The sequence below is a fragment of the Crinia signifera genome, chromosome 3 (assembly GCF_055691185.1).
Source record: "Crinia signifera chromosome 3, ASM5569118v1, whole genome shotgun sequence".
In the NCBI taxonomy this organism is placed as follows: domain Eukaryota; kingdom Metazoa; phylum Chordata; class Amphibia; order Anura; family Myobatrachidae; genus Crinia; species Crinia signifera.
The window spans coordinates 276,291,527-276,301,526 of NC_139219.1; the positions used below are offsets into that span (position 1 = coordinate 276,291,527).

General features: G+C 40.0%; 11 non-coding genes across 11 annotated transcripts; 7 read left to right on the forward strand and 4 right to left on the reverse strand.

Moving 5' to 3' along the window:
• The first annotated feature begins 1,099 nt into the window (after window positions 1-1,099).
• On the forward strand, window positions 1,100-1,189 carry TRNAY-GUA (transfer RNA tyrosine (anticodon GUA)). The gene is given in 2 exon segments: window positions 1,100-1,136; window positions 1,154-1,189. It is a non-coding gene; the product is annotated as a tRNA-Tyr (tRNA).
• An 839-nt stretch (window positions 1,190-2,028) lies between these two features.
• TRNAY-GUA (transfer RNA tyrosine (anticodon GUA)) lies at window positions 2,029-2,118 on the forward strand. The gene is given in 2 exon segments: window positions 2,029-2,065; window positions 2,083-2,118. It is a non-coding gene; the product is annotated as a tRNA-Tyr (tRNA).
• Window positions 2,119-3,309: 1,191 nt separating this feature from the next.
• TRNAY-GUA (transfer RNA tyrosine (anticodon GUA)) lies at window positions 3,310-3,399 on the forward strand. The gene is given in 2 exon segments: window positions 3,310-3,346; window positions 3,364-3,399. It is a non-coding gene; the product is annotated as a tRNA-Tyr (tRNA).
• A 424-nt stretch (window positions 3,400-3,823) lies between these two features.
• Window positions 3,824-3,896, reverse strand: TRNAF-GAA (transfer RNA phenylalanine (anticodon GAA)). The gene has a single exon. It is a non-coding gene; the product is annotated as a tRNA-Phe (tRNA).
• A 1,548-nt stretch (window positions 3,897-5,444) lies between these two features.
• Window positions 5,445-5,534, forward strand: TRNAY-GUA (transfer RNA tyrosine (anticodon GUA)). The gene is given in 2 exon segments: window positions 5,445-5,481; window positions 5,499-5,534. It is a non-coding gene; the product is annotated as a tRNA-Tyr (tRNA).
• A 424-nt stretch (window positions 5,535-5,958) lies between these two features.
• On the reverse strand, window positions 5,959-6,031 carry TRNAF-GAA (transfer RNA phenylalanine (anticodon GAA)). The gene has a single exon. It is a non-coding gene; the product is annotated as a tRNA-Phe (tRNA).
• A 155-nt stretch (window positions 6,032-6,186) lies between these two features.
• On the forward strand, window positions 6,187-6,268 carry TRNAS-AGA (transfer RNA serine (anticodon AGA)). Its single transcript has one exon. It is a non-coding gene; the product is annotated as a tRNA-Ser (tRNA).
• Window positions 6,269-7,150: 882 nt separating this feature from the next.
• Window positions 7,151-7,223, reverse strand: TRNAF-GAA (transfer RNA phenylalanine (anticodon GAA)). The gene has a single exon. It is a non-coding gene; the product is annotated as a tRNA-Phe (tRNA).
• Window positions 7,224-8,771: 1,548 nt separating this feature from the next.
• Window positions 8,772-8,861, forward strand: TRNAY-GUA (transfer RNA tyrosine (anticodon GUA)). The gene is given in 2 exon segments: window positions 8,772-8,808; window positions 8,826-8,861. It is a non-coding gene; the product is annotated as a tRNA-Tyr (tRNA).
• Window positions 8,862-9,285: 424 nt separating this feature from the next.
• TRNAF-GAA (transfer RNA phenylalanine (anticodon GAA)) lies at window positions 9,286-9,358 on the reverse strand. The gene has a single exon. It is a non-coding gene; the product is annotated as a tRNA-Phe (tRNA).
• Window positions 9,359-9,513: 155 nt separating this feature from the next.
• TRNAS-AGA (transfer RNA serine (anticodon AGA)) lies at window positions 9,514-9,595 on the forward strand. Its single transcript has one exon. It is a non-coding gene; the product is annotated as a tRNA-Ser (tRNA).
• Window positions 9,596-10,000: the final 405 nt, after the last annotated feature.

Here is a 10,000-nt window from a genome sequence, read left to right on the forward strand (position 1 = left end):
GTGGCCGAGTGGTTAAGGCGATGGACTAGAAATCCATGTTTGTTAGCGCATCAAAATCTTTTGGATTCCAGCTTGTTTTCTCTTTTTCTTACACACATTCTCTTCCCCTCCTTAAGACTGACACCAGTCAATTTCAGCAGCCACACTGAATAGAAATTATTAATTAGTCAGCTGGTAGAGCGGAGGACTGTAGAGATGATTGGTGTAGAAATCCTTAGGTCGCTGGTTCAATTCCGGCTCGAAGGAGTTGTTTTTATTTTTTGCTCAGATAGCAATTTTTGGCAATTTACAAACTCAAAATATACAGAGTATAAAGCATTCTCTAAGTCTGGGGTAGCCAACTCCAGTCCTCGAGAGCTACCAACAGTTAATGTTTTCCAGCTCACCTCACAGAATCACAAGTGAAGTAATTAGCTCCACCTGTGGATCTTTTAAAATGTGTTAGTGAGTAATGAGTGCACCTGTGCAGCAGCTAGGTTGTCTGGAAGATGGGAACTGTTGGTAGCTCTCGAGGACTGGAGTTGGTTACTGAGAGACATAAGCAGTGGTTGTGGCAAAGTGATTTTTGTAAAAATGTTTTTGTAAATATGATTTTAAAGTTTGAAGCCTGAAAACGTAAGCTTTTTGTTGCAAAATTGCATTTTATGTCGAAAAATATTATCTTCCACAATGCCGAAACCCGGGATCGAACCAGGTACCTTTAGATCTTCAATTTCTCAGTGCAGGCAGCTCAATCCATAGACAATCTATTGTGAAAATACAGCAAGGCTTAAGCAGTAGTCGTGGCCGATTGGTTAAGGCGATGGACTAGAAATCCATGTTTGTTAGCGCATCAAAATCTTTGGGATGCCAGCTTGTTTTCTCTTTTTCTTACACACATTCTCTTCCCCTCCTTAAGACTGACACCAGTCAATTTCAGCAGCCACACTGAATAGAAATTATTAATTAGAAATTAATTTTCAAAGCCCAATTTTAAACAAAGGTTGTCAAATGGTTATAAACAATAGAATATTCACATTATTCCTAGAACACTCATTTAGCTAAACATTTAAAGCTATATTAAAGAGCATATAATAACATATTTGAGAACCTACAGCATCCTTCGATAGCTCAGCTGGTAGAGCGGAGGACTGTAGAGATGATTGGTGTAGAAATCCTTAGGTCGCTGGTTCAATTCCGGCTCGAAGGAGTTGTTTTTATTTTTTGCTCAGATAGCAATTTTTGGATTGCTATCAGAGTATAAAGCATTCTCTAAGTCTGGGGTAGCCAACTCCAGTCCTCGAGAGCTACCAACAGTTAATGTTTTCCAGCTCACCTCACAGAATCACAAGTGAAGTAATTAGCTCCACCTGTGGATCTTTTAAAATGTGTTAGTGAGTAATGAGTGCACCTGTGCATTAGCTAGGTTGTCTGGAAGATGGGAACTGTTGGTAGCTCTCGAGGACTGGAGTTGGCTACTGAGAGACATAAGCAGTGGTTGTGGCAAAGTGATTTTTGTAAAAATGTTTTTGTAAATATGATTTTAAAGTTTGAAGCCTGAAAACCTAAGCTTTTTGTTGCAAAATTGCATTTTATGTCGAAAAATATTATCTTCCACAATGCCGAAACCCGGGATCGAACCAGGTAACTTTAGATCTTCAATTTCTCAGTGCAGGCAGCTCAATCCATAGACAATCTATTGTGAAAATACAGCAAGGCTTAAGCAGTAGTCGTGGCCGATTGGTTAAGGCGATGGACTAGAAATCCATGTTTGTTAGCGCATCAAAATCTTTGGGATGCCAGCTTGTTTTCTCTTTTTCTTACACACATTCTCTTCCCCTCCTTAAGACTGACACCAGTCAATTTCAGCAGCCACACTGAATAGAAATTATTAATTAGAAATTAATTTTCAAAGCCCAATTTTAAACAAAGGTTGTCAAATGGTTATAAACAATAGAATATTCACATTATTCCTAGAACACTCATTTAGCTAAACATTTAAAGCTATATTAAAGAGCATATAATAACATATTTGAGAACCTACAGCATTCTTCGATAGCTCAGCTGGTAGAGCGGAGGACTGTAGAGATGGTTTGTGTAGAAATCCTTAGGTCGCTGGTTCAATTCCGGCTCGAAGGAGTTGTTTTTATTTTTTGCTCAGATGGCAATTTTTGGCAATTTACAAACTCAAAATATACAGAGTATAAAGCATTCTCTAAGTCTGGGGTAGCCAACTCCAGTCCTCGAGAGCTACCAACAGTTAATGTTTTCCAGCTCACCTCACAGAATCACAAGTGAAGTAATTAGCTCCACCTGTGGATCTTTTAAAATGTGTTAGTGAGTAATGAGTGCACCTGTGCAGCAGCTAGGTTGTCTGGAAGATGGGAACTGTTGGTAGCTCTCGAGGACTGGAGTTGGCTACTGAGAGACATAAGCAGTGGTTGTGGCAAAGTGATTTTTGTAAAAATGTTTTTGTAAATATGATTTTAAAGTTTGAAGCCTGAAAACGTAAGCTTTTTGTTGCAAAATTGCATTTTATGTCGAAAAATATTATCTTCCACAATGCCGAAACCCGGGATCGAACCAGGGACCTTTAGATCTTCAGTCTAACGGTCTCCCAACAGAATCACAAGTGAAGTAATTAGCTCCACCTGTGGATCTTTTAAAATGTGTTAGTGAGTAATGAGTGCACCTGTGCAGCAGCTAGGTTGTCTGGAAGATGGGAACTGTTGGTAGCTCTCGAGGACTGGAGTTGGCTACTGAGAGACATAAGCAGTGGTTGTGGCAAAGTGATTTTTGTAAAAATGTTTTTGTAAATATGATTTTAAAGTTTGAAGCCTGAAAACGTAAGCTTTTTGTTGCAAAATTGCATTTTATGTCGAAAAATATTATCTTCCACAATGCCGAAACCCGGGATCGAACCAGGTACCTTTAGATCTTCAATTTCTCAGTGCAGGCAGCTCAATCCATAGACAATCTATTGTGAAAATACAGCAAGGCTTAAGCAGTAGTCGTGGCCGATTGGTTAAGGCGATGGACTAGAAATCCATGTTTGTTAGCGCATCAAAATCTTTGGGATGCCAGCTTGTTTTCTCTTTTTCTTACACACATTCTCTTCCCCTCCTTAAGACTGACACCAGTCAATTTCAGCAGCCACACTGAATAGAAATTATTAATTAGAAATTAATTTTCAAAGCCCAATTTTAAACAAAGGTTGTCAAATGGTTATAAACAATAGAATATTCACATTATTCCTAGAACACTCATTTAGCTAAACATTTAAAGCTTTATTAAAGAGCATATAATAACATATTTGAGAACCTACAGCATCCTTCGATAGCTCAGCTGGTAGAGCGGAGGACTGTAGAGATGATTTGTGTAGAAATCCTTAGGTCGCTGGTTCAATTCCGGCTCGAAGGAGTTGTTTTTATTTTTTGCTCAGATAGCAATTTTTGGCAATTTACAAACTCAAAATATACAGAGTATAAAGCATTCTCTAAGTATAGGGTAGCCAACTCCAGTCCTCGAGAGCTACCAACAGTTAATGTTTTCCAGCTCACCTCACAGAATCACAAGTGAAGTAATTAGCTCCACCTGTGGATCTTTTAAAATGTGTTAGTGAGTAATGAGTGCACCTGTGCAGCAGCTAGGTTGTCTGGAAGATGGGAACTGTTGGTAGCTCTCGAGGACTGGAGTTGGCTACTGAGAGACATAAGCAGTGGTTGTGGCAAAGTGATTTTTGTAAAAATGTTTTTGTAAATATGATTTTAAAGTTTGAAGCCTGAAAACGTAAGCTTTTTGTTGCAAAATTGCATTTTATGTCGAAAAATATTATCTTCCACAATGCCGAAACCCGGGATCGAACCAGGGACCTTTAGATCTTCAGTCTAACGCTCTCCCAACTGAGCTATTTCGGCAAGCTCCCTTGGTTTTGCAATCGTTTTTCGGGGCAAAATGTAAGGAGAATGAAGTTTTGGGTGTATTTGGGTCAATATAATACATCCTCACTTTCTGACTGCAGGCATCTCAATCCATAGACAATCTATTGTGAAACTAGGACCTGGTTTATTCAGTAGTCGTGGCCGCGTGGTTAAGGCGATGGACTAGAAATCCATTGGGGTCTCCCCGCGCAGGTTCAAATCCTGCTGACTACGAACGCCTTAAGTTTTCTCTTTTCTGCAAGTTTTTAAAAACTTGAAACCTGTGATGCCCATAGCGAGTTCAGGCCATTAGCGCATCAAATGTAAAGGAGAATGAAGTTTTGGGTGTGTTTGGGTCAATACAATACATCCTCAATTTCTCAGTGCAGGCAGCTCAATCCATAGACAATCTATTGTGAAAATACAGCAAGGCTTAAGCAGTAGTCGTGGCCGAGTGGTTAAGGCGATGGACTAGAAATCCATGTTTGTTAGCGCATCAAAATCTTTTGGATGCCAGCTTGTTTTCTCTTTTTCTTACACACATTCTCTTCCCCTCCTTAAGACTGACACCAGTCAATTTCAGCAGCCACACTGAATAGAAATTATTAATTAGTCAGCTGGTAGAGCGGAGGACTGTAGAGATGATTGGTGTAGAAATCCTTAGGTCGCTGGTTCAATTCCGGCTCGAAGAAGTTGTTTTTATTTTTTGCTCAGATAGCAATTTTTGGCAATTTACATACTCAAAATATACAGAGTATAAAGCATTCTCTAAGTCTGGGGTAGCCAACTCCAGTCCTCGAGAGCTACCAACAGTTAATGTTTTCCAGCTCACCTCACAGAATCACAAGTGAAGTAATTAGCTCCACCTGTGGATCTTTTAAAATGTGTTAGTGAGTAATGAGTGCACCTGTGCAGCAGCTAGGTTGTCTGGAAGATGGGAACTGTTGGTAGCTCTCGAGGACTGGAGTTGGCTACTGAGAGACATAAGCAGTGGTTGTGGCAAAGTGATTTTTGTAAAAATGTTTTTGTAAATATGATTTTAAAGTTTGAAGCCTGAAAACGTAAGCTTTTTGTTGCAAAATTGCATTTTATGTCGAAAAATATTATCTTCCACAATGCCGAAACCCGGGATCGAACCAGGTACCTTTAGTTCTTCAATTTCTCAGTGCAGGCAGCTCAATCCATAGACAATCTATTGTGAAAATACAGCAAGGCTTAAGCAGTAGTCGTGGCCGATTGGTTAAGGCGATGGACTAGAAATCCATGTTTGTTAGCGCATCAAAATCTTTGGGATGCCAGCTTGTTTTCTCTTTTTCTTACACACATTCTCTTCCCCTCCTTAAGACTGACACCAGTCAATTTCAGCAGCCACACTGAATAGAAATTATTAATTAGAAATTAATTTTCAAAGCCCAATTTTCAACAAAGGTTGTCAAATGGTTATAAACAATAGAATATTCACATTATTCCTAGAACACTCATTTAGCTAAACATTTAAAGCTATATTAAAGAGCATATAATAACATATTTGAGAACCTACAGCATCCTTCGATAGCTCAGCTGGTAGAGCGGAGGACTGTAGAGATGATTTGTGTAGAAATCCTTAGGTCGCTGGTTCAATTCCGGCTCGAAGGAGTTGTTTTTATTTTTTGCTCAGATAGCAATTTTTGGCAATTTACAAACTCAAAATATACAGAGTATAAAGCATTCTCTAAGTCTGGGGTAGCCAACTCCAGTCCTCGAGAGCTACCAACAGTTAATGTTTTCCAGCTCACCTCACAGAATCACAAGTGAAGTAATTAGCTCCACCTGTGGATCTTTTAAAATGTGTTAGTGAGTAATGAGTGCACCTGTGCAGCAGCTAGGTTGTCTGGAAGATGGGAACTGTTGGTAGCTCTCGAGGACTGGAGTTGGCTACTGAGAGACATAAGCAGTGGTTGTGGCAAAGTGATTTTTGTAAAAATGTTTTTGTAAATATGATTTTAAAGTTTGAAGCCTGAAAACGTAAGCTTTTTGTTGCAAAATTGCATTTTATGTCGAAAAATATTATCTTCCACAATGCCGAAACACGGGATCGAACCAGGGACCTTTAGATCTTCAGTCTAACGCTCTCCCAACTGAGCTATTTCGGCAAGCTCCCTTGGTCATGCAATCGTTTTTCGGGGCAAAATGTAAGGAGAATGAAGTTTTGGGTGTATTTGGGTCAATATAATACATCCTCACTTTCTGACTGCAGGCATCTCAATCCATAGACAATCTATTGTGAAACTAGGACCTGGTTTATTCAGTAGTCGTGGCCGAGTGGTTAAGGCGATGGACTAGAAATCCATTGGGGTCTCCCCGTGCAGGTTCAAATCCTGCTGACTATGAACGCCTTAAGATTTCTCTTTTCTGCAAGTTTTTAAAAACTTGAAACCTGTGATGCCCATAGCGAGTTCAGGCCATTAGCGCATCAAATGTAAAGGAGAATGAAGTTTTGGGTGTGTTTGGGTCAATACAATACATCCTCAATTTCTCAGTGCAGGCAGCTCAATCCATAGACAATCTATTGTGAAAATACAGCAAGGCTTAAGCAGTAGTCGTGGCCGAGTGGTTAAGGCGATGGACTAGAAATCCATGTTTGTTAGCGCATCAAAATCTTTTGGATGCCAGCTTGTTTTCTCTTTTTCTTACACACATTCTCTTCCCCTCCTTAAGACTGACACCAGTCAATTTCAGCAGCCACACTGAATAGAAATTATTAATTAGTCAGCTGGTAGAGCGGAGGACTGTAGAGATGATTTGTGTAGAAATCCTTAGGTCGCTGGTTCAATTCCGGCTCGAAGGAGTTGTTTTTATTTTTTGCTCAGATAGCAATTTTTGGCAATTTACAAACTCAAAATATACAGAGTATAAAGCATTCTCTAAGTCTGGGGTAGCCAACTCCAGTCCTCGAGAGCTACCAACAGTTAATGTTTTCCAGCTCACCTCACAGAATCACAAGTGAAGTAATTAGCTCCACCTGTGGATCTTTTAAAATGTGTTAGTGAGTAATGAGTGCACCTGTGCAGCAGCTAGGTTGTCTGGAAGATGGGAACTGTTGGTAGCTCTCGAGGACTGGAGTTGGCTACTGAGAGACATAAGCAGTGGTTGTGGCAAAGTGATTTTTGTAAAAATGTTTTTGTAAATATGATTTTAAAGTTTGAAGCCTGAAAACGTAAGCTTTTTGTTGCAAAATTGCATTTTATGTCGAAAAATATTATCTTCCACAATGCCGAAACCCGGGATCGAACCAGGGACCTTTAGATCTTCAGTCTAACGCTCTCCCAACTGAGCTATTTCGGCAAGCTCCCTTGGTTTTGCAATCGTTTTTCGGGGCAAAATGTAAGGAGAATGAAGTTTTGGGTGTATTTGGGTCAATATAATACATCCTCACTTTCTGACTGCAGGCATCTCAATCCATAGACAATCTATTGTGAAACTAGGACCTGGTTTATTCAGTAGTCGTGGCCGCGTGGTTAAGGCGATGGACTAGAAATCCATTGGGGTCTCCCCGCGCAGGTTCAAATCCTGCTGACTACGAACGCCTTAAGTTTTCTCTTTTCTGCAAGTTTTTAAAAACTTGAAACCTGTGATGCCCATAGCGAGTTCAGGCCATTAGCGCATCAAATGTAAAGGAGAATGAAGTTTTGGGTGTGTTTGGGTCAATACAATACATCCTCAATTTCTCAGTGCAGGCAGCTCAATCCATAGACAATCTATTGTGAAAATACAGCAAGGCTTAAGCAGTAGTCGTGGCCGAGTGGTTAAGGCGATGGACTAGAAATCCATGTTTGTTAGCGCATCAAAATCTTTTGGATGCCAGCTTGTTTTCTCTTTTTCTTACACACATTCTCTTCCCCTCCTTAAGACTGACACCAGTCAATTTCAGCAGCCACACTGAATAGAAATTATTAATTAGTCAGCTGGTAGAGCGGAGGACTGTAGAGATGATTGGTGTAGAAATCCTTAGGTCGCTGGTTCAATTCCGGCTCGAAGAAGTTGTTTTTATTTTTTGCTCAGATAGCAATTTTTGGCAATTTACATACTCAAAATATACAGAGTATAAAGCATTCTCTAAGTCTGGGGTAGCCAACTCCAGTCCTCGAGAGCTACCAACAGTTAATGTTTTCCAGCTCACCTCACAGAATCACAAGTGAAGTAATTAGCTCCACCTGTGGATCTTTTAAAATGTGTTAGTGAGTAATGAGTGCACCTGTGCAGCAGCTAGGTTGTCTGGAAGATGGGAACTGTTGGTAGCTCTCGAGGACTGGAGTTGGCTACTGAGAGACATAAGCAGTGGTTGTGGCAAAGTGATTTTTGTAAAAATGTTTTTGTAAATATGATTTTAAAGTTTGAAGCCTGAAAACGTAAGCTTTTTGTTGCAAAATTGCATTTTATGTCGAAAAATATTATCTTCCACAATGCCGAAACCCGGGATCGAACCAGGTACCTTTAGTTCTTCAATTTCTCAGTGCAGGCAGCTCAATCCATAGACAATCTATTGTGAAAATACAGCAAGGCTTAAGCAGTAGTCGTGGCCGATTGGTTAAGGCGATGGACTAGAAATCCATGTTTGTTAGCGCATCAAAATCTTTGGGATGCCAGCTTGTTTTCTCTTTTTCTTACACACATTCTCTTCCCCTCCTTAAGACTGACACCAGTCAATTTCAGCAGCCACACTGAATAGAAATTATTAATTAGAAATTAATTTTCAAAGCCCAATTTTCAACAAAGGTTGTCAAATGGTTATAAACAATAGAATATTCACATTATTCCTAGAACACTCATTTAGCTAAACATTTAAAGCTATATTAAAGAGCATATAATAACATATTTGAGAACCTACAGCATCCTTCGATAGCTCAGCTGGTAGAGCGGAGGACTGTAGAGATGATTTGTGTAGAAATCCTTAGGTCGCTGGTTCAATTCCGGCTCGAAGGAGTTGTTTTTATTTTTTGCTCAGATAGCAATTTTTGGCAATTTACAAACTCAAAATATACAGAGTATAAAGCATTCTCTAAGTCTGGGGTAGCCAACTCCAGTCCTCGAGAGCTACCAACAGTTAATGTTTTCCAGCTCACCTCACAGAATCACAAGTGAAGTAATTAGCTCCACCTGTGGATCTTTTAAAATGTGTTAGTGAGTAATGAGTGCACCTGTGCAGCAGCTAGGTTGTCTGGAAGATGGGAACTGTTGGTAGCTCTCGAGGACTGGAGTTGGCTACTGAGAGACATAAGCAGTGGTTGTGGCAAAGTGATTTTTGTAAAAATGTTTTTGTAAATATGATTTTAAAGTTTGAAGCCTGAAAACGTAAGCTTTTTGTTGCAAAATTGCATTTTATGTCGAAAAATATTATCTTCCACAATGCCGAAACACGGGATCGAACCAGGGACCTTTAGATCTTCAGTCTAACGCTCTCCCAACTGAGCTATTTCGGCAAGCTCCCTTGGTCATGCAATCGTTTTTCGGGGCAAAATGTAAGGAGAATGAAGTTTTGGGTGTATTTGGGTCAATATAATACATCCTCACTTTCTGACTGCAGGCATCTCAATCCATAGACAATCTATTGTGAAACTAGGACCTGGTTTATTCAGTAGTCGTGGCCGAGTGGTTAAGGCGATGGACTAGAAATCCATTGGGGTCTCCCCGCGCAGGTTCAAATCCTGCTGACTATGAACGCCTTAAGATTTCTCTTTTCTGCAAGTTTTTAAAAACTTGAAACCTGTGATGCCCATAGCGAGTTCAGGCCATTAGCGCATCAAATGTAAAGGAGAATGAAGTTTTGGGTGTGTTTGGGTCAATACAATACATCCTCAATTTCTCAGTGCAGGCAGCTCAATCCATAGACAATCTATTGTGAAAATACAGCAAGGCTTAAGCAGTAGTCGTGGCCGAGTGGTTAAGGCGATGGACTAGAAATCCATGTTTGTTAGCGCATCAAAATCTTTTGGATGCCAGCTTGTTTTCTCTTTTTCTTACACACATTCTCTTCCCCTCCTTAAGACTGACACCAGTCAATTTCAGCAGCCACACTGAATAGAAATTATTAATTAGTCAGCTGGTAGAGCGGAGGACTGTAG